The sequence below is a fragment of the Varroa destructor genome, unplaced genomic scaffold (assembly GCF_002443255.2).
Source record: "Varroa destructor unplaced genomic scaffold, Vdes_3.0 BEIS01000003.1, whole genome shotgun sequence".
NCBI classification, from domain to species: domain Eukaryota; kingdom Metazoa; phylum Arthropoda; class Arachnida; order Mesostigmata; family Varroidae; genus Varroa; species Varroa destructor.
In genome coordinates this window covers 46,076,324-46,101,052 of record NW_019211456.1, presented here as the reverse complement: position 1 = coordinate 46,101,052, position 24,729 = coordinate 46,076,324, and the positions used below count along the sequence as shown (strand labels likewise).

General features: G+C 42.4%; 1 protein-coding gene across 7 annotated transcripts in view; it reads right to left on the bottom strand.

Annotated features, from left to right (window-relative positions):
* The window catches only part of LOC111246250 (uncharacterized), a 155,429-nt gene extending 135,338 nt beyond the window's left edge, over positions 1-20,091 (bottom strand). For 6 of the 7 annotated variants that reach the window (XM_086985610.1, XM_086985611.1, XM_086985612.1 and 3 more), the window contains exon 1: positions 18,584-20,091. The gene's annotated coding sequence lies outside the window, so the exon portion shown is untranslated. Of the gene's footprint in view, positions 1-7,782; positions 8,136-13,922; positions 14,415-14,548; positions 15,587-18,583 lie in introns of all 7 variants that reach the window. The other variant, XM_086985609.1, reaches the window with a different exon arrangement.
* Positions 20,092-24,729: the final 4,638 nt, after the last annotated feature.

Here is a 24,729-nt window from a genome sequence, read left to right as displayed (position 1 = left end):
ACTGAGGATGGCCGAGACTAGTGCGTATAGCCGTTGTTGGACATGTTTCTCCTTTAGATGTTTAGAAAAAGCGTTGAACAAGAACTATACAGTTTTCGGCGTACTTCAATATAGCGAACATGTACCATCAGTTGTTTCAACTATTTGCCTTCAAGTATGAAGAGTGAACCACCATATCCTTACCGGAAGCCCGTGTGTAAGCCTGGCTTCAATGTGACGTTTTTTTTCTATAACTAGATAGAGGCTGGTCTGCATATATTGGTTGGTGATTGCTTTTCTCTGGGTAGAGGCAACTGATCATATCGGCGACTGCGAACTCTAGCCCTGTAATAGCCGTCACGTCAACGTATGTTGACTCAGTATAGCTTATTGGCAATAGCTAAGATGAGCAAGTGTGAATCATAAGCAAACCGACCTAGAAACACGACCATCCGTTGGCTTTCGTCGTACAAACGTCTTCTATTACAAATTAAAGAGATTTTATTGCAAATCAATTTACACGAAAAGAATTGCTCAAAGTTTAAAGTAAAGTTCTCAGTTCAAGCGCCATCTAGATGAGTAGCAGATACAAATAAACGCCAAATAGGCGCCGTACTTTGTTCACTGCAGCTTTATAAAAAATGCAAAATACCTCTATAAAACACCACAGTAGACGTTCACTAATAGGATATACCATCGTTTTACTGATGGTCAGCATTTTATCCCATGGATATCACGCGCGGTTCCAGGTGCCTGTTTGCAATTATATAAAATACTATTTGTACAAGTAGACGAGTAGATTTGCATAGCGCCACGTATATTACCGTACGTTAAGAAGAGAGACTAGGCACAGTCCAAGCGCAATCTTGTCCTATTGCTCTGCAACGATGACTATCGAGGACGGCGTATCCGATTATCATCAATGACCAACAAGTTATACAATACATATTTTGCGTGTTCCCAGAACAATCTTTCAACTTAATATAAATATTGAACCATACTAAAGGAGATTTGTGTTAAGCACTATAAGGTTACTATTATAAGGTACTATAAGGATAACTTGGTGTCTAAAAATAATCTCAAGCTTTGCGATCGCACATGCCAAGATGTTAAATTACTTGGCAACATCAACGAATCCACAAATCTAATGAAGTTGATTCGCTGGCAAAATGGTCCAGCTGGCCCGTACGCGCTCATTCTGTATGTACGTACAACGTATCATCGGCCATTGCCAACAGGTCTTGAAGATATCCAGAATCCCAAGCCAAAATGATCAAGATTATTTTTAGCTAAGCAGATGTGTTTGTCGGTAGGGGGATGGAGGATAAGGGAGGCTGAATCTAGCAAGAACACCACGGTGGCATTGATTCCCTTGCCGGCAAATCACTAGGCGACCATCTGTTTGGATGGCGTCGTTCTTTAAAAATGCTTGACAAGATCGATTTCGTTGTACAGCTTATACACCTTAGATTCAGGGAGCTATTTATACGCTATACGTGCACTTATGGCTATCGTACGGTCTTATAAAAGTTCTAAAACCTGAGCATTCCCGTAAGCATGGGAACCTCTACGAGTACCTCTCTCCAGTTGGGTGGAGCCCTCAAGTGTCTGCCATGCTGGTCATAATCATGCATATGTTTTGATAATTACAGATGAGGTTAATCGTGATTGAACGCTCGTGTCACGTATTTTTTATTTTTTTCATTGTCGTATTATTAAAAATGTCAGTACGCTCGTTGTGAGCGTCGCTCAGATCACTTGACCAAGCATCGAACTTTGTAACCAGTGATTCGGATTGCAGGCAGCTGATTCCCGTCTCACTGATAGGATGACCGAATAAATACATAACGTAGACACTGACAGCGGCGATTACAAGGAGACCTTAATGAATTTCGCCTAAAATCAATATCTTGTCGCAGCAACTTAAGCAGGCCATACAGAGGCCATAAGATAAGACGAGAACGTGTACTATAAGGCAAAAATTTGACTAAAATCCATCGTAGTCAGTCCCTGTCAAAACTTCATCATTAAATCAGTAAATCTGCTCGTTGGTAGCGCAGCGTGACGATGCCCATTGGTTGTCGTACATGTTAGATATCGGTTTGAAATTAGATGCGAAAATATCGAAGTACCAAACGAAGTCCATTTTATGACACTGCTTGAAATAATGAGTCTATCATGCAGTTTGTTCTTAGATTCGAGAGTTATCCAATCGTTAACGGGCAAAAAGAGCTGGGAACAGGTGCTTTGGAGCCACGCTCGCATACAAGGTACACGCCAAAAAAGAACAAAATGTCTATGAATCAACACTATCAACAGCATATAAACTGTGAAATGAAAACGGCGGTGGGTAGAACTATTGTCTTCAGCCTTGGAAAATGCGAGTACACACGGCTGTTATACATCCTTGAGCGATGTTTGCGAAATCGGACCATGTTTTCGTCCTGTTAGGTTTTTGATTAAATAGAATATGCGCATGGTTGTTATATACCTCTCCACAGAGCTGGTGTAACGGAAATGGACTTGTACTACCTTGCAGCTAACTGAACCTAAATTTTATTTTTACCTTTGTAAAAGATATTTATATATATAATACCAGCATAAAATTCACGACATGCTTTTGTGAAGCTAAATAAACGGCGTAATAAGAATTTAATGGCTAGACCTGGTAAACCAGTATAACTACCTATAAGTAGTTCGATGAATAGCAACAACTTCATTCGTCTTTCCTTTTGATGTTCCTTTTGTCGGAAGCCTAAGCAAGACTAATCACTGGCTCAGTCATTCTTCTAGCTATTAATAAATATGTTTTGAATTTTCAGAATTCGCCAGTTGGGAAGAGAAACAAATACGCAAGAACGTGTACGTTGCGTACGTAGGAGCGTCCACAGAAATAGAAAACGTACCATCGATTACATATGTATCTGTATATACACGAACATGATCCCTTCTTTCTGAGATTTCTACTCTCAACTTTTTTCAAAATTGAATTTAAATGCAAAGTGTTTACGGAACGATATTCGTTGCCGTTTCGATTGGGTTAACATTATTCGAAGAAACACAGTGCATTTTGTATCAGTTTTAATTTTTATAAGAGTCCACAACGATTGAGCTGAACAAGATGTATCAATGATATAATCAACATTTCGCTCCCTAAGGCAAAACAGTTGCCTCTCTTCGCACGGGCCCCTTTATGAAGCTGGCCCCCCACCTACATTCACTGCGGCATGCAACATCGGGTTCCCAGTTCCCCAGTGGCTTTTTCAAAGTTCCTTGTGCTGGTCGACCAGTATCGGGGAAGTTGATGAAATTACTGCGACGGTCGAGCAAGACCGACATGTAAGTGCCCATGATATCGCCAAAAAGCTAAGCATCCATTATAAATTCAGTCGTATTTCCATCAGTGAAGCTGTGCAGCCGTTAAGCTCAGACTAACGCGAAACAACTTGACGCTATGTGTTTGGTTCGACGAGAATAAAGTCGTGCACTATGAGTTACTGTTGTCTAGCAGGACGATTAATCCCGGACAGCTAAGAAGATTACAATAAACCATGAAATGACCGGAACTGGTCCACAAAAAAATAGCTTTCCTATCCCACTGCGACAACGTCCGGCCCTCGAAAAATCTTGGATGGGAAACTTTAATGCATACGCCGATCTTTCGCCACCTGTTTCGATCTCTGGAGGATTTCCTGAATAGCGGTAACGTTTAGTTCCAATGGAGGGATATGAAAATCACTTGTTGCAATTTTTTGTCCGGAAGCTATAGAGGTTCTACAGTTATGGGATCATGGTATTACCGGAAAAATCGCAGAAAGTCATCGATCAAAGTACCACACATTCAGTTCCGTAATATTGTATTAAAATATAGAAAATATTCGCTTTAATTGTGCCCAGTACCGTTTGAATGGGTGCTGCTCAGGTTCCAGAGTTGTTCTGCTTAAGCAGTCAAATAGCGTAGTGTCAATGTTTTTAACAAATGACGTTCTAATGTACACAAGTACCTTTCCAGTTTTCGAATTAGCCGCGGTGTGCATCATTTGAAACATGTAGAAATAATTACATACACATGTCGATATGTGTAGGGTGACGCATCTAAATTCGGACAAACCTGCGTGGTCAGTGTGGTTATAGCAGTCCATCCATCGATCTGCAGCTATGTATGGCAATAGGAGAAAGGGAGTTCTTCATAGAATAACGCGGCAAACTCATTTTGGCAATTTCAGCGAAGATCAGCCATCACGCAATGTTTTGACGCAGGGCCACCACTCTCTAACATGTAAAAGCTCTTTTCTTTATCGAAATCAGCAGTTTACGTTATTTCTAGTTTTGAGGCAGCTTGTCAAAATTACGAGGAAGATTTCCATGGGACAAACCTGAAGATCTTCAATAGAGTTTAGATTTAAGAGACTCGAAAATGACTCAAAATGCCGTGCCCGACACATATGAAATTAGAACTTAACGCCAAACAATTAATTTACAATTGGGTTGTTAAAACAAGTTTCGACAGATAGTCACTCTGGGACATGTTGCGTCTCTCTACACTTTTTAGACCTTTTGGCTGTTTGAGGCTTTCGCTTGGAAATCTCGGCCTATTAGTAATCCAAAGCTTAAATTCACGCGGCATTTTCACGAGTTTACACATACAAGTATCGCTTAGCGTACGGTTACTGTTATGAAGTTATTTATGGATTAAAGAGAATATGTTGAAACTAATGGACGGTGTGGATTCGGAATTGAAACGCGAGGATATATATTACATAAATGTCATCCCTGGCGTCCATTCATATTCAAGGTATGAACGTCGTTCTTGAGTAGATACGGTTCGATAAGAAAAAATCCGGATATATATGACGCTTTTCCCTACCTATATATGACACCGTATCCCTGCACTCAGATTTGTTTCGGCGACGATGAAAATACGTATAGGTTCTATTTGGAAAATGGATACGATACGTGACATTTATGTGTAACATAAGCTCATCTTCGTTTACGTATTTTTTCCACAATACACAGTATTGCGCTTCCGAGTCGTGCAATCCCTTTCATATCTGGCTATAATATAAGTGGCTTCAGAAGAACACATTATTGGCTTCGTTGGAATATCAAACCACATGTACCGGTGTAACAGCAAAGCACCTACCCTTCGCGTAACGCAAGATTTATATCAACATGGCTACATATGCCTGTTGCTAGCAAAACGTACCTACATCTGCACACGATGTTCTTATCGATCGCCAACCATTGAAAACGTGAATATTGTATACAATAAATTGCACGCACAAAAGTGCTGTTGAAGTAAGTGCCTAAATCTTTGGCCTGTCCCTCTTCTATTGTTGCTATTGCCGCGTTTGCGTCTGCTGGTTGTAGTGGCGCTCGAAAACAAAATCACTATCCGAACAGAACAAAGAAAGCTGAAATTATATATCCACACGTCCATGTGCGGACCTACGCGTACAATGTCTGGGAGACATAACCTCATGCGTAGGAGACAAAGGAAAAAGCAGAACCCAGCTTTCGCCAGGTGCCCGCTTCTCCCACCACTTACCTATCCTTCAACTCAACGTGACGTAACGAAAAACCCCACAATTGGTGAATGTTTGCCCTGTGCCTCTAGAGCAAAGTTACGATGTAATCACTCGGCAGGCAATGAAAGCTCGTGGGGAAATCTTCTAGACATGCCCGAGATGGTGTGGCATCTAGTCGCCGAGCAGGCAGCGCTTCTAAAACGCTCCTAATACTCTACTTTAAAGAGAAGTTGAATATAACCAAATGGAAAAAACGTTTCATCTAAATCTGCTTTAGAGAAGCCCGCCGAATCGAAAGTTCCTATGCTTCTCTTTCTTTTTATTTAGATGTACTGTACTATAAAGACATATGGGCAGTGCTTGTCGCCGTTACGCGGGGACGGTATAGAATGTTTGCAGTAGCCCGTCAGGATATAGTAGTACGTACGATTATACGTCTGTTAAGCAATTGACTCCAGTACGTTATGTGTGTGAATACCAACGACACTTACAACGTGCAAATACATGCAAAATACATGCAAAGGAGAATCAATTTCTATCCACGTATTTGAATTCAATATAAGCGCGATATTAAACGCTATTTTCCGTTTCAAAGAACACGGAAAATGGCCATGCGGTCAATGCATCTTGATTAAATGCAACATTTTTCTGCTTTAGTAATTTTTGCTTTTCGAGTAATATTAAATGGGTTCGACAGAAGTTACTCGTAAAAAAAAGGTGTAAGTGTAACTTGTTATGCCTGTCCGGTAAGTGCAGTTGCCGGAATCTTGATTTTGTCGACATCTCATCATTGACTTTTCTGGCTTCTAAGGCAAATTAACAGTATTTGAGCTTCTCGAACGGCCTTGAAATTCGGTGAATGCTAGGACACGATCACCTTGAAACGTTATGTCGTGCGATTTGCTACTCAGAATAACTGTCAATGCGAATACACAAGACCGCAGCTATTTATTATTGATGCCTTGCATGAAAGCAGTTCGTAAGGCCACAGGACATATCGTACGAACGTACAGCAAAAAGGTCATTTGGTATCTGAACAAGTGGTTGGTAGAGTACGAGGTAAAGCAGTAATGCATAGCAAAGAGTGAGCTTTTCAGCCCTCTTCTGTCGCCCTAGGCTGCTGTCGGCGTTGTCCCAAAATGGCGATGGCTGATTGTTCCAGACTGACCGGTGGGCTAGAAAGGATAAAGATCTTTCCAACAGTGGTGCGTAGCATTTACATAGCTAAGGTGCCCGCTGCCTATTACTGAGGACAAAGCTGTTCGAACTGCGGCTCGCTTCGTCAGGCCTTTCCAGGCTTGTAGGGGCTCGCAAGTTAGTAGATCGATTGAAAACCCGCGAACAAGCGAAATTGTATGAAAATGATATGAATGAAAATGGAATGGGTGACAATGATGACCCTGATGTCGGCTGGATCGGGCTGCGAAGCTAAGGAAACAAGTTATAACAAGTTATGATTTGCTGACTGTTTTCGGCCTCAAGAAAACAGAACGTAATTATATGCACCACGATCACTACTAAAAAAGAGGACTACGCGAAACTACTTTGTTAGCGTAAATTAAAGAGCGTTCGCTGATAACCAAACGAACGGAAAGCTTAGATTGGATAGTTACGGATGGTGCAAAAATATAAACGATCTGTCTTGGCTCGAATCAGCGTTGTCTTAGTTTGATTAAGGTGCCATAACGTTTTTAACATCCTCTCTCTAGACTTCGAAAAGCCAAGTGCTATTTTCATGGAACGATCTATAAAAAGTGCAAAACAGTTTTTTTTTTCCTAAAAACTGCTCGACACGGTCCTTTTGGGACTTAAATGGCGGTCTGTGGCGCATTTATTTGGTCTGCATAATGATTACAAGGACCCTAATAGAGTATCACCACAATCTAAATGGGCACGAACAACGAAATCAAGCAAGAATAATGAAATACAGCAAAAAAAAAAAAAGACGGATGCGGCACAGAAGCCAAAACCCATCACACGTTTTTATCGCCTGTGCCGCATCCGTCTTTGGTAGATATTACCGCTTCCAGAAGTTATCTTGTTAGACCAGTTGCTTGTTTTCATCGCAACGCGTAAACAATCACTATGACCAAGCCATGAGATTTTATGGAGTATCTAATAATTGCAGCAGACGGAAAAATTAGTTTCGTTAAACCTCATCAACCACATAGTCTATGCAATAGTAAAACGAAGCATACGCAGTAATGTTGATCGTATAAAAAATGAAGTGCCTAAAAGATGTCAGTATAGTACACCAATACTTCGAAAGGCTCACCTAGCTACGCTGTTGCGCTCCTCTGATTCAGGTTGCCATGACAACGTTAAATGAACTTCAGCGCGCAAAAGGTGGATTTAGTTAGGTTGATCTTTGATAGTTGATCTTTGATCTTAGTTAGATCTTTGATAACGAATTTCGTTAATGAAACCCTGTTTACAACTTTTTTTTTTCTGTAATTTTTTTTTATCTTTTTCAGGATGAGGTGTGAAGTTCTCCGGCCGGTATCTCTTGATCTGTTGGCTAGTTTTCACTGAAGTTTACCACGGTACTCCGTATCCGTACGTTGCACACGAACATATTCTATCATTTAATAACGGTCTGAAGGAAACATTCATCAACCGTGTACTTCTCTGAAAATGTGCATATTTTGATAGTAGTCAGTAACTGAATATTTTTAAGTCTGCAAGTATTAATAACAACATTAAGGCCTAGTTATTATGCGGCACCAGATCCGCATAACTTTCCCTCCATATATTTAAAAACGAGCGCTGTAAAGCGTTGACACCAATAAATGCACGCACAATGTCTGTTTCGACCTCGTCCCTCTCCTTTTCGACCATGATGGTGTCACAAGGTACATTATCTATTTGGCATCGCATTTGCTAACTGAGACCATATACAAAATCCGCTGTTATGATCGCGAAGCCTCTGAATACACTGTCCATGTAATAGTTCATATTGACTGTCCCGCTATATTTCTTTTTTCATACTCAATACTATAGTCGTATAGTAAATGAAGTAGACTACCTCAGTAGACATTTGATATAGAAATGAATGAGTGTGAACACGTACTTCAGTATTGCACTTTGATACGAGCGGTAAGCTGTTGAATGAGGGTACCAAGAGGATTTAAATGCTGATTCGGTATGACGTGAAAACTTCCGCCTCTCGCGTGAATCACTGGCAAAGATGCATTAGCCTAAAGCTCTTCGAATTTTATTAGAGAAAGTGAGGGTAAAACTGTAGGGTGTGTGTCAGCAAAAAAGAATTTTTCCCTTTATGGCTATGTGTTTTTTCCCGATGTAAAAACGTGACGAAGACACTTGAGTATTTTGCACGACAGGTTTGCACGACGTCCATGGCTTAAGCTCAAATGGCGCCAAAGGAAGCACAAAAGTAAAGTTAACGGTTCAAAGCTACGTGAAAAAAGCGATAACTTCAGAAGCCAACGTCTGGCTGCAATTAACGAACTTGCATGTAACTCATCTGCATTCACCTATCTAGCATTTAACGTTTTAACGAAGCAGCTAAAGACACAGACTTTTATGCAAAAGTCTGCATACAGCTCAAAGCCTCAGAACGAAGACCCGAGTACTGCTTTCATCCGCAGATGAGATATCTTTAAAATATTTAGTAGTATGACCGGTAATCGTGTCTATCGCTTGCTGCCTATTTATACAGCTACTTATAGAAATTAGTAACACGTTTTGACGGCAGGTCAGGGAGCGGGTTCCTGTAGTACCCAGTAGCTGCTTTTTTCAACTGTGGCATCGCCTTGACAGGAAATATGGATAGTCCGTGTGCTGGTACCTGCCGACGATAACGATCGATTGCACTATAGCAAATGGGAAAACATACGAAACAGTTCAGCTGCGACGACTACAACATGAAGATCTAGCGAATATCGTGAACACAGTTGTACAGTCGAATAGGCAACCTGTGTTACGCACAGAAGGATATCCTTGCTGTAGCTGGCCTTTATAGATGAAGAGACATAGCAAATGCAGTCCCATAAGTCAACAACAAAGTCGAACGCATCGGGAGCATATATATATACCTCCGGTAATTATGGGCTTATCTTGAATAGTTGCAACAGAGGAATTCATCAAGCTCAAGAAAGGACAAAGCTGGCCAGAGGTGGCTCGTACTCTGAGAAAGATCTGCGCGTAAAACGTCGCTCGCTCGTGACACCAGGAGCATATCACTGTATACAGTCATCTGTGTCCCTTCGGACCCCCTAATAATAAGGAGACGTCATGATAAGGAGGTACATCTTCTACTGTGTGTCCCTTCTAATAGCGTGGTCACGCAATTTAAGAGAAAAGTTATCAGCGTAAGTATAAGAGCGCAGTTTCCACACCTGATCCATGCACTTACACCCATTCTCACATTAAAACCATTTGCTCTGTTGAAGGATCTGACAGCAAGCGACGAAATTAAGGCTGGACGGCAAACTCATAGAATACGTTTTTCGGATTAGTTTGCTTACTATCCATAGACTGGTTGTGTTCCAGGCGCAGCTTGAGGACGCTCGTGCGAGGTGCCAATGGCTCTTCGTGAGTTGAGAGTTTGCGCTGTAACGTTCGCCACATACCTGTCACTAGTACTCGTAAAACGTGCCGAAATAAGCCATTGAACAGTGTGACTGACGAAAGCAACAATAGCACCTGCCACAAATAGGGGCGTAGCATAAACTTCTTTCCGAAACGCCACCTTTCGCTACGAAAAAAAAAGGGTGTCCTTATCGAGAGAAAAAGCCATTAAATGATTTAGAAGGTAAACGGCTTATAGTTATTAGAGAAACAATAAGGAACATAGAAAAATGAAAAAGAACCTTTTATTCTGTATGGTGTGAAAGGTCTGGCGTTCCGTTTCAGTGCGTATCAATGATAATTCAGTATACGGCTGACGGCAACAAAAGCGCTATCGAACAGCTGAAAGAATCTGTAACGGCACTACAACATTCAAAAAGCCTATTCACTTTCGAACAAATTTATCATATGGACAATATATATGTGTTCTCCAAATGTAAGCGTTACCTGTCACGCAGCAGTGAGATTAGATATTTACTAGTTAGCCTACTACAACACTTCGTGAAGAACAGGCGGGTCATGTATAAAATATAATAATTCATATTATTTACGAACGAGCAGCAGCGGTCTCGCATGAATTGCTGGGAAACTATCTCTTCTTCTTGGTCTTGACTTCATTGCTAACATCCAAACTTGTTTGCTAGATGTAGCGTGGATAGGTACCAGCAGACGGCTAGCGCAACGACCAAGGTGCAACGATAATAATAACAATATAAATAAAATGCAACCTATAACAAAACCTACTCGAATTCTAACCTAAAGCAAACGTTCTTGTATCAATCCTTCATTGGTAGGTAAGGAACGTGACTGCAACCCCTCTCGCCCCATTCAGGCGTGCTTGCTATATTATGAAAGCAGAACCTGTTGCAACCTACAGACAAATGAAGGCTACAACCGATCTGTCTCTTTTTCGCTCTATTGTCAAATCACAGACATCGATCAATGAACTGTGTCAAAAGTCGTGCTTTGTTTGTATACGGCTTGATGTGTTTCTGCTGCGTATTAACTAAAAGAATAATATAGAAAGAATGAACTGGACGAATTTCTGTTCCGTGCATAACAGGTGGGTGTATTTATTTCGGCGTTGGTTCATTAAAATAGGACGTCATCCTCTTCGTCGCACGTGGGCCGCTGGGACCAGAATATAATCAAGCATACCACACCGTTCAGTTACCGCTGATAAGTTAATTGGCAAAGAAATCGTTGTCAGGACAATACTTCATAACAGCTTTTGCTTTTGCTGTCAAGACTGCCGCTGCGATCTCTGCTAGGCAAACAGACAGACAGTCAGCTATCTAGGTACAAAATGCGAACGTATATTTTGTACCAAGATAGATGAGAAAGTAAGCCCTCACGATAAGCACAAGGAGACCATCTGGGTACGTACCTGGCATCCCAAAATAGTGTGCATTAGATGGCAAGAACCGGCTCACCACATCACAGAGCGACTTGTATGCTTAGTGCAGTATGTCACCTTCTACGGTCGCTGCCGTTCTCACAACTCACGGAGCGCTATGCTTTGTTTATCGACCGCAACGACGTCAGTCATCCTCGCTTTCTCATAGCGAAAAATTCGGCAACGAATGTCTTGTTCTAACAAGCAAAAATAATGATTGTAAGAAAACTCTTTTTCGTCATTGAAATCCGGCATATTAACCTAGTTGTTCTTCTCTGCTGTTATTACTGCTGTTTATTTTGCCGCCCGTATCATGCTGAGCAGAACAAGCATCCTTCTGAGCGTGTTTATGGATTGGGCCAATATTAACCGTTTTCGCTAATCTATTCATCTCAGCGGAAGGACTTTCTTGTTACTTGCTTCGTACAGGTGCGCCTCCTGAGCGGTAAACGATAGTTCCGCAATGGTCCGTATCATACGGTGATCGTTATAGGCACGGTGTTGCATTAACACGCCGCCGTTACAGGCATCAAGAGGCGTAGTAATCCATTGTTTTTATTTTGACCCAGTCCATATAATCACATACATGGACTGATCAATGGTTCTTTCTCTCAGACCTAGAAAGGATAGGGTTGTATCCATGGGCTAGTATGGAAGTGATCATCGAAGTCATCGGGTAGTTACTCAACCGCGTCCTGTCAAGCATTATAACGTGGGCCTTTTTACGCCCATGGCTTTCTGACACGCGCCAAACGCCGTACTACCGTATCACCGACCGGGTATTACCCCTGCATAACACCAGCATGTTTCCTACCAATAGACGATAGTCGATTGCCGAAACAGCGGCCAAGGCAGCAGTACTACATGTCTTTTTACCAGCAAGAGGTGAACAAAAGGTTAGACCTTAATTGAAAACACCTAATAATAGTAGTGTTAGTTGTTGATAGTTAACCAAATTTAATAGCTCTAAGGCATACAACTTGAGGTTTCTACAAAAAACTGGGACAATATCCAACACGCGCAACAACACAGTTCTAATGGTATACTCCGTTTCTAGAACTAGCCATATTTATCTGGCGAAGAAACACGCCGCTCTCAACATTATATAGTATTAGTACTTATTCAAAAGCCCTTTTTATTTAACCAATAAAAGCCATAGTTTCGTGGCCACTATTTATTTTTCTCGTGGCTGAGGAAGTCAGTTCTCATAAACTGCAATATAAAGATGCACCAACATTCCCCGGCCCAAATACAAACATTCACATAGAATAGTTTTACGTAGGGGCACGCTTCAGAACGCCTAGAGGGATCATTAGAAAAACACGGCTAGTCTGCGAAGAAGCCAAAAACAAACCTGCTGTTGTTGCGAGCGGAATCAGACAATGACAAGTTATTCGCGTCCGGCTACGCTAAGCGCCCGTTGTTTATTGAGTTCCATTTCTATCATAGTGCTGCTAGTGAAAGCGACGTCCTAGAGGGTATTAGCGCTAATGATGACGCTAAAGCATCCGTTACAACTTGCGAAAACTACTTGCCCCCTAGCTAACAAGTACACCATTACCCAAAAACAGTTGTGGTGATATCTGTGGTAAAAACAAAACCTTCTTTCATGCACTGGACGCTCATAGTAACAACCACCGTATCATCATAAAGGAAAAAAATAAAGTGGGCAATAATAGGGGCGTTCAACGCACAATTGTCGTACCGTCCACAGTTATTTTTCCTACAGTTAGTAATCTAAGTGTTGTTCTGGACCAGAAAATTTTGTTTTGTTTTAAGAGTAAAAACGGTCAGTTTTTATAGGTAAAATTCGATAGCATATTGACTATTCAGTAAGAGTAATAGGCTTCATGCTTTGAACCCAAGAATACGGCAAATGCACCTATTTGGCTTCAGGTTGTCACGTCATTTCGACCCAGCAAGTTGTCATAAACATGTAACTGTATTGCTCTGTCGTGTAACTATCGCCTTCAAAAAAGAAGGACAAAGTGTGCTCCAAGTAACGACAAAGAATCCCTAGAGATATGCGTCTGAGCTAGGAGAATGTTGAGAGAGGCGAAAGTCTCAGCAGTCTGCCCACTAGAGTAAATCGCTCTGTAAAATACTGCAATGAGTCTACTGAGCGTCTTATAACCCTCGCTTTAGTCGCCGCCGTCACTGTCATTTTTGTTTTTGTTGACGGCTCTATTTACGCACTATTGAACGTTATGATGCCACTACGATACCGAAGGCGATACCGAGTTGCAGGAACACTATAGACGACAGACGGGGAAAATGAAGTTCGACTAGGCGAGGGTAAGTTATGCCGCCGTAACATCTTCACACGTAGCAGTTTCGTGATAGCGACGTGGATGGATAAACGGACGTGAGAGGCACAGCCGAAGGGCAGAATACGACATGGTGGAAACTCTAAATAGATCTCAACTGACCTGTCACTGCTCCAGTGCTAAAATTTAATAATAAGGTTTTGCTGTTCCTGCTGCGCTGATGGTGCCGAAAGTTCGCGATTGACTACTGCTTCTGATAAAGCCATTCCGTAACTTAAAATATTCAAGCGGCCTTCTACATGCGACTAGCCCCTGTCGCCGCCTATTGGTTGTTGTGATAGTGGCGTGGGTGGTATCTTTGCAGACAAGTAAAATGGGCTCAATCTTGACGTTGCTCACACTCTTTTTATTACGTCCCATAGTCCACCGCAGTATCATACACTCCTCTATGTAGAATCCATACAGAAAGTATGCAAGTACCTTGCAGACCAAGCAACCTGCAACGTACTCTACCATTGCTTCTCTCGCTGCTAAGAAGAACGAGTTTCAGTTTTAGACGGTTTTGCGTAGCCTATTAATTAGTGAGGTCGGCTCGCAAGTCAGGTTGTAGACAGCGCTTCACTCCGCAGCGATTTACGTGGAAGGTGTCCATCTCTAAAAATCAAGGGAGCGCAAAGAGGAAGCATTGAATAAAAAAAAAAGAACGGAAAAAATGTATAGAAAACTGCACGCGTCCATATGTATATATATGGAACCCTAGCAAAATTTGAGTTTGAACAAAGTCTCACCTGGCTGGGTCACGTACGAAACGGAGTGCCAATAGAAATTACAAAGATGACGTGGTAGAGGTCAGTACCAAATTTGGTTTCGCGTAACATACCCTTTTCGGTCATGCTTCTTCCGCCCAGGTGCTGAGTGTGGACTCCGCCGCGTTTGGTAACGACTAGCTTATGAACAATGCAACACGAGTTCCCGCTAAGGTTGCAAAAGGAGGTTGCACAAGGTATGACCTTTTGCTCCGGACGATGTTTGACCAAACATATCACCGTGTGCCCTGTGGCCACTGTCGATACGTCTGCTCTGATGTAGGCCAGGATCATTACATGGTTGATTTTCTTGGCCGTCGGCCTGATCGGTCCTTGGGTTCCTCGTCGTTGTTCGGTGAATCGAACCGTGACGCTATTATCTCTGGCGGCTTACTAAAGCCTTAGCAATCTAAAGCATTAATCTGATAAAAGGGTCAATGACCAAACCTTTAATTGATCAATATCACCGATGTCGTCAATTTCAAATGAAAGATAGCAAGGTCTACTCACTGCATCCATCGTTGCTACTTACGCATTTTCACCTACTTCCGTCTTTTTCCCTATACGCACGTCATACTCAGGCATTCCTTACATATATGCGTAAAAGTGCGCGCCCACCGCTCCAAAGGTGGTTTCATCGATACAATTGTCCTTATCTTATCGTTATCGTAGTTGTGGGCGTACTGCTAGGTGGTTGTTGCCTTACCCATTTTGCTTCAGCGGACTCCGCATGAAATGCCATATCACGGCTATCGCTACAACTATGACGCACAGGCAGGCATTAACGTTGCAGGCACGTATCCGAACGGCGTTTTCTGGCTTTAAGAAAATATGACATTTGAAGGTCGAAAATATCATATGAAGGACGGTAATCGTACTGGGCCCTCTTCCGGTCAACAGTTAAACTAAAGAAGAATTCACCTCTTTGCTTCATTCTATCTTGTGCCTGGACACGATGAGCAGCTGACATTTTTAAAGTCCGTGATCATCAATGAAATAAAGGGCATATGTTTGTTGGAGCTGGGATGTAATCAACAGGAACAGAGAGACAAGAACGAGAAAAAGCAGATGAAGTGACAGCTATAGAATGAATTCATCATAGTTTAATCGGTATGTCTATTCAAATTTGTATACGAGCTAAGTACATTTAGCATCCAGCTTTATATTAACATCAATCCAGTATTGAATGGAACGATAATGATCGTTTAACTATAAAATGGAGGCCTTCGATGCCAAACGCGACGGGTGCAACACGAACTAGAAAATTCTAAAGCAAATGAACCATTTACAGGCACATTAAAATCTATTGAGTAAACAATAACTTAATAGGATTGCTAACGCTAGCCTACATATGTGTAAAGAAAACTTAGCAAAGTCTACTGGAATATTTGGGCTGAGATCTCGTGCTAGGCATCCCTTTGCCCCTACAACGAACCTCTTCATAGCAGAGCATTTATTTAAAGACAGAGCACGTTCAATAAGGGATCTTAGCTGATCTGGTTACTCGACAGATATCTCGTATTTCCTCTGCAAAGGACGATTGTTTCGACTGTTTCCCATAGGACTTTGAAATTCCTTTCGGTAAAGCAAATTGTCAGGCTGAATTTTCGTTAAATCCTTGTCAAAAATACCTAATTAATGTAAAATCTAGACACTGTAAGACCTCACAGTATCAGACGTGTTAACCGAATAGATTTCTCATGATACGCTCAACTGTCCACCCTACAATTGCCATGAAGTTTGGATAATCATTCTATCAATATTTATCAAAACCGTAAAGCAACCACCCTTAATAAAGGAGCTGTTACTCGTGAAGTCCTGTTTTAGACATCACAGTATTAACAGCTATGCAGATCCGGAGTAACCCCACGTCCATATTTTTTATTAGTTCATATTGCCGGGCTTGAGCTTTGTTGCTTCTAGTTTAGCATGTTATCTCAGAAGCAGCAACTGCGGTAATCGACTAAGCCTATCTAATTCCCACATGTAGCGCTAGTGATTAATTTTGCACTGCAATTTCGTAGCGCATTTGGCTACGCTTACTACGTCAAGAAGTCCTTGGATCCCACTTGCTATGGTGATTCGCGCTAACTTTAGTTGAAGCTCGCTGAAGAAACTTATGAAACGCTACAGGATCTATGTGCCATTTGCCAACTCTGAAACCAGCGATGATCGCACGTTTACAACTATCATAGCAACGCACTCGAAGAAGTACGCATTACGTTCCGATTACGTAGTTGTTTGTCGGTGTACTGTTTTGGTGTGGGTATTGAACGTCAGTAATTTGGCGGAAAACCCAGGAATGTTGTCTAGTTCAAGCATTGAACTTGTCTGGTCTAGCAGCTCACTTGACAGTGACTTGCAGTTGGCAGGCCATCACACAAACACAACTGGGTTATTCGTGAAACTTCCTAGTCTCCCATGCCATCTTCCATACATCTGCTGGGTTTCTAGCCATCTATTATGATCAGTGCACGGACAACAAGTACGAACGACAAACCCTTGTTCAAGCTCAAGCAGCGATCCTGAGCTGAGACAAAAAAACTACAATATTCCGTTCATAGCGTGCTAAATGCCAGCACGCAATGAAGGGCTGCGTGGACAATGGCAGGACAGCAAAAGGTCTCTAATTGAATTAGCCTAAAGATCTCACTTTGCTACTCACATCGCAGGCGCACCTTCATTTTGCCAACTAAATATTATATATATGTATATGTATTTACATACACACATGTACGATATATGGACCAAATATTGCATTTTGACAGGACTAAGGAGCGAGAAAAATTACCGTTGCGAAAAAGGGGACAGCATTGATTACTTCGTCTATTGGCCGGCTCTCGTTAGCTGCAGCACTAATCTATTTGCAGTAACACCATCACTCATGTCAATGCCTTGTAGGACGCTTGCGGGCTTCATTATGATCGTAAATAGGATGCCAAAAAGCAATGGCAGAATATATTACAAAGTCTACTATTAGATTTTCTGTAGAGGACTACGACCGACAAGTTTCCACTAACCAACGAGATGGCGGACAGGTACGGTCTCTGATGTGAGATTTAAGGAGATGGTAAGTGAGACGGAAATACATGACAGAAAGGAGTCGTTTTCCCTTCATGCTGATGCTATAATAGATGGAACGGTGGCCAGTGCTTGGAGACCTCAGCGATGTAACAGTTGAAAGATGTTGACACCCGTCTCGACACGTCTGCCAGCTACCAAACGGTTCACCATTGTTTACACGCGTACACTCACGCAGTGATCACGCGTACACTCACGCAGTGATCCAAATGGAAGTTTTTCTGTTTACACATGCTCTTAGATCTTCGTAAAATTGTCAGTGTGCTAACAGCGTTATCACTGACCTCGTTATTCGGAGGAGCAGTTTACGAAAGAGACACTTGCCTCATTTTTCTTAGACGAAATAATCTCTCGTTTGATGATCGTAACTTTGGAAGTTAATTAAATTACTATTGAATATCAAATGAGGCACTTGGTATTTTTGTCTTTCAAGGGCAACAAAACTATAAAGGATCTATGACCCCATACGTAAACCAGTGTACAGGCGTACATCGTTAAATTCTTGTACCATTCTAGACCATCAAAGTACAGACGTGCCATCTGCAAGACATAGCCATCATCCAGTATTTCAAGAGAGACATATTAGACGAATTACAGCGATGCTTTAGAAAGCACGAAAAACTTTCATAGAAATATTGCAGAATTCAATTTGTATAAATACGGTATTCCTCAGTTTTCTCTTCGCGTATACCGCGTTACGTCCTATGAAATCAGTAGAATAAAAATCCATATTTATGTGAAAATTCTATGTTCGAAGTCATCGAGCTACAACGAAATAATACACTTCGAAGTAATTCCAGTCAACAGCTGTATCACGATAGACTATCGTAGGCCCCACGTATTGATATAACTGGACACCGCATAAGTGGCACACGCAAGCTTGACACGAATCAACTCCTGAACTTACTATGTGATCGAATCATTATCACAACTTACCTTTAGTTTATCCGCAGAGTCCGTACTGAAGCCATTCCGGTACTCATAGACAGCCAGTTCGTTGTTGTTTATATTGGCCCGGTGATATCCTTAAGATGCTTGGGAAAATAATGTCATAAGCAGGACAAGCCGAGGACGCATATTATTCAATAGATAGAAGTAGAATTGACTATAACTAGTAGGCTGGAAACTGTGATCGTGTAATACTCCTTTAAGTGACTAGAGAGAAGCAGTACCGTTACAGCATTATTCTACTTGGCATGTTTTTCTTTCCATTCGTAAGAGGAAACGCTTTATCGTCGTCTTCACACTCTGACCGTTAATCAGTTCTACCCAGCTGCGTTTGTCTTCCCGACCAATACAGCGTCCAGCTGTACGACAGTGGACTTAGAAGCACATGGCTCTAGGCCAATGTTAGTGAGATCCACACCTGCTTCACTCACCGACTCACTCTATGCATTCTGTTGTGTAGAGCGGTATCTCACTAGTTGAAGGTGGGGGTAATGGGTGACATCGGGTTGCTGTTCCCTCCTCCTATTTTCTTCCGCTGAGGCGAATCTTCGAGCCCAGCTCGCGTGGCACGCAGCGCTGTCATTAGTCAGACAGCGAACCTTTCTTTGGCCATTATATCCCGACGGGTTCGTCGGCATGTATGGCTTTTCACACCGCACGGCCACTGTACCCCAGATGACCGCGGCAATAACGATTACGACGATGCCGACAGCAGACCAAACCGCTGGCCACGCCAATCAGGACACACGTCACATCAGACTACGAAACCGACCGGGATTAGCCGGTCTGGTGTCTGTCCCGCGCATTACTACACCGCATTAAATGGCTATTGATGCCGTAGCCGATAACACACTGCAGTCGCACAGAACGCTCCAAGCCGCTCTGCTTACGTACGTAGCATCTACTGTGACAAACGAACGAATCAACAACGAGAACACGACGAGCCTGCTCCTATATCGACTTATATATTTCTTGTAAATGCATATTTATGTATGTACACATAGCTAGCTGGTTGGTTCTATGGACGAAGTTTCTCTAGCGGTGCTAGCGAACGGAGCGGCAGACTAGCCGGAATGAACACAGCCGAGGCCCGTCTGCGCGGTGAGTGCAGGGCAGCTAGCTAAGCGCGCGTGAGTTTGGCTGTCTGCTGCTGCCGCTGCTACTACTGCCCATGAGAGAAGGCTATACGAGGCGGGCGGGCGGGCGATAGCCGCGGTCTCTCTCCCGCTGTTGCTGCGCACTGGTGGAAGGAAGGGCCACGGGGGCACAGGACTGGGCAAAAAGGGCTCCGGCTGTGGAGGAGGTCACCCGCGGCAGCGGTTGGCTCTTGACTTGCCGTCCTCTCGCCTCCCTTCCCACTGCTTCCTCAATCGCTTTGCAATCGAGACATACACATACAGGCAGGCAGGCAGGCAGGCAGATTACCCAACACACACACGGAGAAAACATGAACACACGAACGTACAGGGTGAAACAGCAGACACCGGCGCCTTTACCTATGCTATCCTACAGAGCTTTACTCGTTGTGTTGTGGCTGCCTCATCCACAAATGTGCACAACCATAAGCTTGCAGGAAAAAAAGCAGCTCTGCGATCATCCTTTCTGGAAGGGCAGAAGGTCTCCTTGACTTCGTACTGTTTGTATTGGAGTATGTGTTTCCAATGGAGAAACTACACAATCGTTGAGCCGATGCAGAGCACGGTAGAGGTCACGAACCATCGTAGAGCGAACGCATCTTCTGAAGTTTATAACCGTTTTTCAAAATTTCCTCTCAGACACTGCCGTCGCACGATAGAATATCGTACGCAATAGCTACGCGCGTTCGATTCAACACAGAATCGCAAGAAATCACCGTCGCGACCAAAAGCCCCTGACATGCAATACTATCTAGCTTATCTATTCTCGACTACACAACTGACGGTACTGGGGGCGATACTGTTAATAGGCCATCGGCAAAATTTTGTCGAGTCCTCCTTTTTTGTAATACGTTTCACATGAGAATCAACTCCTCTTCGGGCATTCATGCTTGGCTTAGCTGACTTGTTCGCTTGGCGACCATACCTTCTTGCAGTCTCGGAAGGACTAAGGAATGTTTGTCGAAGGATGAGGCTGTTTCATATTATGGAGAACGACAGATAGGTGAAGAAGAAAAGGGTAGAAGCTATGGACGTGGCGGTAACAGTTGCGGAAACGGCGATAGTAATGGTAGAGTCGCAAGATGACGAAGCACGTGTTGTGCACTTTTCTCAAGCCTTTGGCTTACCGTTAACTGAAAGCAGTGAATATAACTAGTGTTCAATGGATCTCTTAGCCGAAACGTTTTTACATCAGTTGCCCCTACACGGTACGTAAGAGTCTCTCTTGCCCGCTGGATCGGGCTCGCGCTCAGCAGCTTTCGGGAAAAATGTCGACTTCTGCTTAGATAAGATCATAGTTGCTTAGGATGGTTACATTCACTGGCCACAGCGATCGGTCGAAACAGTGACGAACGTCGTTGTAGCTCAAGAAAACAGAAATATTTGCTAATGAAAAAAAGTTTACTACATATTAGGCTAGTTCTTTTGGCATATGTCATTGTGGTCCTGCTGTCGCTTCTTGAGCTAGCAGCTCAAGCTTGACTTCGTTTGCGTGCCCGTTGTTTTGGTTGAAGCCGAGACACGCCGATGTGAAGCCGAGCATTAAAACGTGAATAAAATATCGAAAAGCCTTTATGAATCCTTTCTAGCAAAAGGAAAAACAGAAGCCCTCGCATCTAAACTGACATGATTCGCGTTATCAGATATTCTGATCTGCTTTTTTGCCACAGATTTGATCTTTGTTTGTCCTACTGGTCGCTCGCTACTTTCTTGGTTATCAAGTGAGCTTTGGCACTTCGAATCAGACATGCATTCCTGCACTTTAATTAACCATTCGTTCCGTATAGGCCTCTGATTGTGTTTAAATTGAAGTTGGGTTCCATGGATGTGGGCATGGGCAAAAACCCCATTTCCGAACGTCTTTTTCCACCTTTCGCGCAAGGGAAAATTTTCAAAGCAGCTTGACTTGTTTATTCAATGTACAGAGAATACTTCTCAACTACGCAACGTAGCCTGGTCTAACAATTGTATTATAGCTGGCTTACGGCGGGTCTTCTAAAACCCAAAAACCTGTTTTGTGTTCTTTAAATAGAGATATGGAACTTTTGAATAGTATTATCAGATATATAACAGTTGCTGTACATAGCCCATTTATCTTGGGTTGCCTTTTTACGTCGACCAAATCCAAGAAGCAACATGACGAGAACGCTAATCCTAACACGCGAGGTACCCATTTGTAAAACCCAGACGCAAAATAGGACCCTGCGATTCAGTTAAAACGACTGCAACGGGTCTGCAGAGCAAAGGAGTGATGTAAAGCATTCAGCTTTGAGTTAACTATAAGTTGGAAAAAGAGCAATTCATCTAAAACTTTGACATTTTGACAACTTAACATAACTCTATTTATCAGTACGTTTTTGAAATGGTCACGAACAGAAAAGTAACCAGAGAAAACATACATAATTCAGTGTAGATTTTGGGTATCATTAGAATAGCGCAATTAATATCGATTTAAAAAATAGCTCCAGAGACAAAGTTATTAAGAAAGGATTTTTTTTATTTATTCTTATTGGCCAGCGAACTTCAAATTTCACTTTAATTTGCTGGCAAGTTTTTTTAGAAAAATGAAAACGAAAATGGTAGATTTAAAAAGCGAATGATATTAAAATTAGATCCGAGACAAATATTTTGCATCGAATAATTAATATAGGCTTTATACATCAAACCAATGATAGTTTAAATTGAATCAAGTTTCAGTTATTCACTTTTGCTGGCAGTAGTTAAAAACTTCATATATATATATATATAGATCAACGATACAAAATCCCAATATCAGAGCGCGTATATGAAGCCATCTAAAATCCTTTAAAACACTTCGCGTTATATAAATTATACGAGTTTTTTTTTGAGTTTATAAAGCAATATCCTACATGTCATAAAGATGGTATTCGGGGCCAGCAAGTGACACTAGCGCACTTTTCACCGCATCTGCAGCATCTACATGTTTCATCAGGCTTGTGGGACCCCGATGTCCTGCAAAGTCTATGGTGGAACTTCAGTTCGGTCAGCATAAGCATAACTTTGTCCCTGAGCGCTGAATCGAACGCCATTTTGGATTCGATGAATAGAGCGAATCGCACAACAAGGCCAGCAGCTTCTTGACATTGGTCATCAAGGGCCTGCGCGCCTTTTCCGTACAACGGTATGTCTAAAGCCCGTGTAGCTTCGTGAGAATTGCGTGTGCGGTTTTTTGACTTAGCTGTCCATCGCGGTTTAGTCGACTCTCCCTTTAGGGATCACTAACGGTGTAACATTCCTTCACTGGGCTAGGAGTGTAGCACTATCTAGACACTATATCGTTTAGCGCCATGCCAGAACGATGGCCCATTTGAAACCGTTGTTGCAGACGCTTTCAGACCAGAAACTTGTTGTGTAGATTTCTAAGGGCTTGCATCAGTTTCTGCACTGTGAAGTTCTGCTGAAAGGTATCGCGTTGCATCGAGGTCCCCTTTTCTCACGTCTGACATCGTATCCCTAAACGCAAACATTTTTGAAGAATGATTTATTGGGGCTCAAGAAGATGCCCACGCAAGCCGGCAAGCTGCCTTGCTACGTCAGTTACTTGTATTGATGACGCTTTGCGTCAGCCATTAAACGGGCCTCCAGTTATTTTCCAGTTGTAAAAAACAGAGACTAAACAGTAGAACTAGCGCCTAACCACGACCATAAGTCTAAAGGCCATCCAGGTCCTTTAGACAAAGCCTGAAGTGTGATTGAACCGCGGCCTGCGCTTTCAAGGTTAACGGAAGTGCTGTACTGTAGGCCGGGAAACTTTGACCACATAAGTTTTAGTATTCAGGTACAGCGAGAACTTCGTGGTGCATTCCAAGAACTTGTCTACGTTTGGGCGTCGCGACAGACCATGCAACTTGGATAACGAGGTCTATCATTGTTGGCGCTCGTGGCAGAACACGAGAGCTGGCGTTTGCCGACGGTGGGTGATTACTATCCTAAAATCTCACTCTACCTCTGGTTACATTCATCGCAGATGTAGCGATACAATTTTGTGTGCGTTTTAGGGAGGTCTGTGTCGAGGCTAAATTGACTTTGAAAATGGAGGAGAGCGTCTTGAAAGGCCATCGTCTGGTTCGAGTCCGGATTGTCGAGGCGGACGTTGAAATCGCCGATAATGACTAGCAAGTAGACAGAACAGCGTTTCCAGTCCACTGATAAGTCACTCCACTATCAGCCGATCGAACGTAGGTCGCTACGTTTTTATCATTAGTCGCTGGTCACGTAAGACAATGACATTATTCTCTACTAGGCACGGCGTGAAGTCGCCTGACTTATAATTGTAAAAGACGGAGATGCCTCCGTCAAAGCGGTCCGCTACTTCGTTGCTGTTCAGTGGAAAGCAATCCACTGAATAAAGTTAGATAAAGCGAGTTGTTTGAATTTTCGTTAACACGGGGGTATCTATACTATCTGGGGCATCCAGTAAAAGGAACACCAGAGCTGCAAGCCGTCATAGTTCTACTATGTAATTCTTAGCGGCTTCTGAAGGTCTGGCTTCGCCGCAAGCTGTGAGCGGCTACAGTAAGTTAATGTGTCGCATATAGGAGTCTGCTGTTAAGTCGTCAATGCTGGCAGAATTTGCTTGATTTTTATAAAATTAGTAACCGTCAGACATATAGTGAATATGATACGTTCCTATACGCACATTGGAAAAGAGACAAACATGAGCATTGTGGTGTATTGTGTTAATGACTCTTTATTTCGCATGCTAAATGTTTACTTCGGAAAACTCAGCCAATCATTAAACACACGATCCTTCAATGCCATATGTGAACTTCCTTTTGCGATTCACGCGGCACGAACCAAAGGAACTCTCACACTGTTGTTATGAGCTATTTCGTATACCATCAGAGATGCAGATTTCCCCACCATATTTTATCCATGATAAAGTATTGATTAACTGCATAGGCGAGAGTATATATTTAAGTAACATATATATTATAGTTCATGTCACGTTATACGTACTATAAGTATTTATTTATA